The following is a 7,017-nucleotide window of genomic DNA, read 5'->3' as shown; positions in this document are numbered from 1 at the left end:
AGGAGAAAACAGGGAGAGAGGAAGAGGAGCAGGACATGAAAAATGAAGGAGAAACAAAAAGAAAGGAAGAGCAGAGAAAGAAGAGGAAGAAAGGAGGAGAGAGGATGAGGAGGAGGAGGAGGAAGGTGTGGTCGTGGCCGTGCTGTTGCGTTCAGGAGCAGCAGGAACTGTGGGAACTGCAGCTGTAGTTGTATTTACATATATAACTGTAGTAGTAGTAGAAGTGGTGGAGGAGAGGGAGGACGGAGGAGGAGAAGTGAGGAGAGGTCACGGCCTCCCCCCTGTGGGCCTGATGGATCCACACTGACAACCACACACCACTGGAGACTCCGTGTGTGTGTGTGTGTGTGTCTCTTTCTCACACACACAGACACACACACAGGGGTCTGAGGTCACACAGGAAGTAGCTGAGCCGTACAGACGGCAGGTTTCACAACCATCACAGCAGTCGCAGCATCGCCGTCACCGTCATCGTATTTTTCGTCGTATCTTCGAATTACAAACATTTAAGGCACAATTTATGATACAAAGATAGAAAATGTTGAACAAGCTTCCAAAACAAATTTAAAAAAACCCCAACAGAATACAAGAAAAGAGTAAAGGAAATGAAAATGTGAGGGTTTTATTCAAGAAGGGTGAACAAGTTCCTGTAAAGAAAAGAGTCTCTGGGGGTTTCTGTTTGTCGTGTAATACTTAGCTTAAGTTCATTCTTCCATCCGTTGATGTGGGGCTTCACCTTGAGGTATTTGCATCTATTGATAAAATGTTTTCCAAGTGTAATTAAATTGTTCAGCAAGAAGTCGAGGTTCTTCTCCTTTAGCTGCACTCTGCAACTTTAATAGACAAAGTCATTTGTTTGGTTAACAACCAGCTTTGTTCCACCATTTCAACGTCTCTCTCGCAAAAAAAAACACACACATTCTTGTCCCAGTTAAATCTTGCAGTGGTTAGTTATGGATTAATATCATTTAGTATTTTAAAGGTAACCTCTTTGGCTTTATGAGGGATTGGATAAAAAAAAATACGTTTATTTATAGAGCACCTTATAACAACCTAGGTTGACCAAGGTGCTTTACATAAAATAGATAACAATAAAATACAATAGTACATTTCAAAAGATCATTTCAGCAGTGACACATACATTCAGCTAACCAAACAACTTCGTCTCACACAGGTCCAATAGCCTGGGAGAAAAAATGGGTTTTGAGAGAGGACTTAAAAATCTCCAGAGTCTAGGGTTAGGGTTAGGGGATATGCATAGCCAAAACATTTCTAATCAACTTATTAGAGAATAGTTTACCACCTAAACTGACTCCTTTCACATTTTCTGAAACATTTGAATGAACCACCAGTTGTTGAGTAGTACTTTTAGAAGTAGCAGCAGTACTATCAGTGGAAGTAATACCACCACTAGTAGTAGTAGTAGTAGTAGTAGTAGTAGTAGTCACAAGTAGCAGTAGTAGCAGAAGGTGTGAATCAAGAACAGGATGAAACCAGTTGAGTGGTGCTGATGTGATGATGGAGACGATGACACTCGATGACAGCAGCGACACTCAGAGTGACGATGATGATGATGATGATGATGATGATGAAGATGATGATGATGACAGTGACAGCGGCGATGATGTTTATTGGTAGAAATGGCTTCACACTCGGTGAGGAGTCTGTATCGGTGTTTAATGTCTCTGCATGACGGACTGGGAGTGTGAAGTGAGCTCATACTGAAGTCGGAAACTCTATATATCTATATATCTGTATTATTATTATTATTATGGACATTGATTATCCTTCATTTATAGATTTTGTTATCATTTTAACACTTGAACAGTTAAATCTCAGCAGCACGTTGTTGTGTCTTGTCTGAATCCTCACCTGTCTTTAAACAGGCAGCTCTGCCAGCGTCAGCGTCGTTGTAGCGTGAGAATATTATCTTAGGACTCGTCCGACTGTCACGGAGCGGAAGCGTCTCCAGCGTTTTCTATAAAAACACCGAGGCATGGAGGGTGGAGGAGGACGAGAGCCGGAGGAAGCTGCTGCCAACGCGCCGTCAATAGCTCCTATTGTGTTGTGATAATCCACTCAACCTGGACGCTTTCATCCACAGGCCCGCCCCTGTTTACTTTACAGACAAACCCATCACACCGCGGCTCAGCCTCTGACAAACTGTCACTAATTACAGCTCAGCCAACTCCTGCTGTGCACCAACCTGCCTGCACCAGAATAAACTCACGTCACTGTGATGGGAAATTAACTTCTGATTCAAAAATGGCTTTTTAAACTTCAGTTTCAACTCGTCAATGTTCAGTTCAGGACAAATTAAAGCTTAGTTTAGTTTATTTGCACTTTATATAGCCGACAATAGGGAAGATGAAAGCCCATTGAATGTCTTATATGATATGAATGGATGTCTGAGGAAAACTTAAAGGGATAGTTCAACATTTTGGCAAATTGCCATAATCCCTATAGTCATAGCAGTAGGTTCGTTACCTTTAATTGTCAGTGCAAGCTGTTTTTAGAACGGCGGAGCAGAGCCGTGAGCTGCTCAGAGCTACGCTACGGAGGCTCATGGGATTTCTTGGTTTCCCTCATCAAACTCATCAAATACACAATCCAACAACTCCACAACGCTCTGGTGGACAAGTTGTGACCTGCACATTCACCACGCTATGAGATAATAACACAACGTTACCAGACAGAGTTGTTTTAGAGGGAAATGCAGAGACTGTTTGATGAAAAACTGCCCCAGACGGGAACGTGCATCAGCGGTTTTGCATGAATTTACCTCTAAAACAACTCCAATTTGCCAAAATGTTGAACTATCCCTTTTTTTTTCAAGATTATGAACTTTATTCAGGAATTTGCATGAATTTCATAGATTCAAACATTTCTACAGATGTTTATGTCAAAAGATGTCAAGGTCAAACCCAGTCTGTTTGTCAGATCTGAGGACCTGATTGAGGACTTGACGACGGGCGGCAGGGACAATCTGTTCCCGTGGTAACGCCCTCTGACCCCCGTGACCTCCCCCACCTCCCCCCACACCGTCTCTTCCTGTCACAGACTCAGAGATGCCACGTCGGATCTGAGGAGGGGCGAGAACGAAGACGCCGCGCTGTCGCCTTCATAAACACCTCCGTCTGTCACACACACACACACATTCACACGTACTGTACCAGTTTACACACCTAGAGTTATTGTTAAAACACACACACACACAGTTTGCTGACTGTCCTGTTGTAAAGCAGCTTCACGTCAGCTCAGATCTCCTCAACGATGCTTCTGTGAATAAATGAGACGTGACAGAGGCGACTGACACGGAGCTGTGTGATTGACAGCTGATGCTCCGTCATCAGGTGTAAAAACAAAGTGTAAATGTGTCTATTAAAACATATGAACAGAGTCTAGAGCCCCGCCCACCTACCACATCTAAACCCTCTGTTAAACCTTTCTTCTTTTTTTTGTTATTAAACTTTTTATCTGAAGGAAAGAAACAGCTCGTACATGTACAGCTCATCAAGCCTTATCATTGAAGCATATACAGAAAGAAAATAGGTTAAAAGGGAAAAGAAACAAGAGCGCCTACATTCTCTAACACAGCACCCCTGAACATGTATACTACCTAAATGTATAGGTAACTTGAGTATCCAATAGAATGAGAGATAATAATTACAAAGTAACACTAATAACTGTAATAATAGTGAGATTATCTGCCCCAAATGCACCTTCCTTTATTTCTCCTGTGGGCAGTACCTTATCAAGGGGTGATAACAGCAATGACAAAAGCTTCATTAACTAAAATAATAATAATAGTAATAGTAAATAAAATAAAGTAAAGATAGCTTGCTGCCTACATGTACATGAATACCACTGAACTAAAAAGCAGTTTTCACACCTCCAGTAAAAATAAAAGACTAAACATCAACAGAACAGATTTCTATGTCAATACAGTAAACGCTGCTCTCTTCTCCTTTCAGACAGGTCGGTGGCGCCCCCCTCTGGTCGACAGCAGGAACTGCAGCCTGACGACACTTGGACGACCTCATCACCTGCTCAGAGACACAACAGGTGAGACGGACTCACACATGTTTAACTGATCAATAACTGGACGGACGGACTGGATGTGAATCCGATCAGAGGTTTAGATCAGATTTAACCCTCCTGTTGCCCTCCTGGCTCAAGGAAGGAAGAAGGAAGGAAGGAAGGAAGGAAGGAAGGAAGGAAGGAAGGAAGGAAGGAAGGAAGGAAGGAAGGACAAAGGGAAAGATGGGAAGAAGGAAGGAAGAAAGGAAGGGAGAAGAAAGGAAAGAAAGAGGGAGGGAACAGATCAAGTCAATTGGGTCAAAAGGGAAGGAAGAAGTAAGGATGAAGGGAACGAAGGACTGAAGGAAGGAAAAGGGAAGGGAAAAAGGAAGGAAGGAAAGAAATATGGAGGGAGGGAACAGATTAGGTCAAGGAAGGAAGCAGAATAATGGACAAAGGGAGGGAGGAAGGAAGGAAGGAAGGAAAGAAGGAAGGAAGGAAGGAAGGAAGGAAGGAAGGAAGGAAGGAAGGAAGGACTGTGGAAATAAGGAAGGGGAAAGGAAAGAAAGATGGAGGGAGGGAACAGATCAGGTAAACTGGATCAAAAAGGAAGGAAGGAGTAAGGACAAAGGAAGGAAAGAAAGATGGAGGGAGGGAACAGATTAGGTCAATGAAGGAAGCAGAAGGATGGACGAAGGGAAAGAAGTAAGGGAAAAAGAATGGAAAGAAAGATGGAGGGAGGGAACATTGGTTCAAGGAAGGGGAAAAGGATTGTGGAAAGAAGGAAGGGAGAAAGGAAGGAAGGAAAGAGGGAAGGATGGAGGAAGGGAACAGATATGGCAGCAATTTGACCCAGAAGGACAACAGGAGGGTTAAGATCTTGTTCAGTGGATAGAGAATTAAAAGAAAACACCAAACACCGGCTGCATCATCATCATCATGATTCAATAACACAAAATAATCATTCATTTCATTCATATTTTTATTTAAACCAATATTATTATAACTCCTGGGGCTCCTTCCCTACACAGTACGATATAAATAACATGCTACAGTCTTTATTACTGTAATCCCATGATGACACCATAGTGAAACACAGTGTAACATACATCGAAACGTCCAGATTAACAAACATAAAAAGTTGTCAATCAGCGTGAAGACACAGAGAGACTGTAATGTCCAGCAGCAGCAGCAGAACATGGACGTCCAGTACTAATCCTGGTCCACGGGGATTAACCATTAGATTAGCGTCTTCGTTCCCAGGCCGCCGCGGCTTTCAAGCGCTTCGCTGTCAGGGTTTGTGTCTTCCTCTAATCCGCCGGCTCTCTGATACTGTCGTCCCACAGGTCAACACACACTCAGCTGGACCGCACAACAGTAAAGTAAAAGTGGTGAGAGTTGGTGGATGAGCTACTCTACCCTTCAGCATTTTTACAATACAGGGAAAAAACAAACATAAAAAACATAAAAAAAGACCACAACCAACAACGTTAACAGTAATTAAACACAGGAGTAGAGAAGAAATCGTTAAATAACTGAGAAAATAATATAAATAATATATATATATGTAATATAATAAAATCATTAACACTTCTAACCTTCAGAAACTGCCCTAAATACCATTTTTTTGAAAACCGTAAATGAACTACACATTGTTTTATCCATGTTAGCGTTACACTATAGTTTAACTCCAACAATAACAGATATAGTACATCTCCTTTTAGTCTCTTTTCTAGCTTTTTGTACAACTAATATTACAAATAAATCATCTTTTCTCTCTCTCTCTCTTTTCTAATTGTTTTATGTTGTTCTTCACATTACTGTAAGTTAAATTTATGTTGAATGTTTATCTTTAGGAGGACCACTTTCTCCTGCACATTTGCTTTATCTACTGTATACTTTGTATGTTTTGTTGTTCCACTTTTTATGCTGTTTTATATATCTTTTATGTGCTAATACAATACAATACAATCATATTTGGACTCAGACAGGAAGTAACTTTAACTTTGCTCAATACATTATTTGCATCATTTTAGAATAAACCAAATCATTAGATGTCATAACATGAGAACCAGCCTTATTAATAATACGCATGGCTGCTTTTTGTAGGAGGACTGTAGCATTTACTGTTGTTTTATACGTCGACCACCACACTCCCACACAGTCTCATGTATAAGGAAGTAGAAGTGAGCAATAAATGACATGTAGAGCCTTAGAATTGAATATATTTCTATATATTTTGTGGTTGACATCAGAGGCTCCTGTGATCATCAGGTGGAGGTAACTGAAGTAGTTTCCAGCCGCTGTCATTGTGCAGCACAATTATCCAGGTCGAGTCGGAGGCAGCTGTGAAACTGGAGCCGCGGCCGCAGCAGCAGACACACAATACTGTATCTGAGAGAGGAAACCAGGAAAATTGCATGAAGAAGAAGAAGAAGAAGAGGAGGTGACAGGTTGGGAAACACAAAACAAAACAAACAGCTGCCATGAAAACCACAACACATGTAGGGGATCTCAATGAAACTACAGTTTTATGGATGAGATGGGCCAAAGATGTAAAAACTGACATGAATACACCATCAATACTAATCAAACATCTGAAAATGAACTCACATACTGTAGATTATTATATTGTTGTCCAGTGAGAACATTTATTTTCTAACAATAGAACGTTTTCTTCTTGGTTTTTGTGGTAAAACCTGAACCAGACACATCACACAACGTCCTCCTCTCAGGCCTGAGGACGCGTGGGACTCGGCTGAAACATGAAAAGCCAAACAAAACAAAACAGAGCTGGGGGGTAAAACAAGAAAAGCTGCAGGACGAGTTCCACGACAAACTCTGCTTCCTCAATTAATGGAGGTGGACGGACAAACGGACGGAGGCAGAGTGGTTTATCTGGGCCGGGGATTTGGACGGCATTAGTGTAATCTTTCTCTCTGTGACCAACAGGTCTGTCATCATCCTCCCGCCTCATCCTACACAGCAGAGTAAATA

Source organism: Trachurus trachurus, assembly GCF_905171665.1.
Source record: "Trachurus trachurus genome assembly, chromosome: 2".
Classification (NCBI taxonomy): Eukaryota; Metazoa; Chordata; class Actinopteri; order Carangiformes; family Carangidae; genus Trachurus; species Trachurus trachurus.
This window is presented reverse-complemented; position numbering follows the sequence as displayed.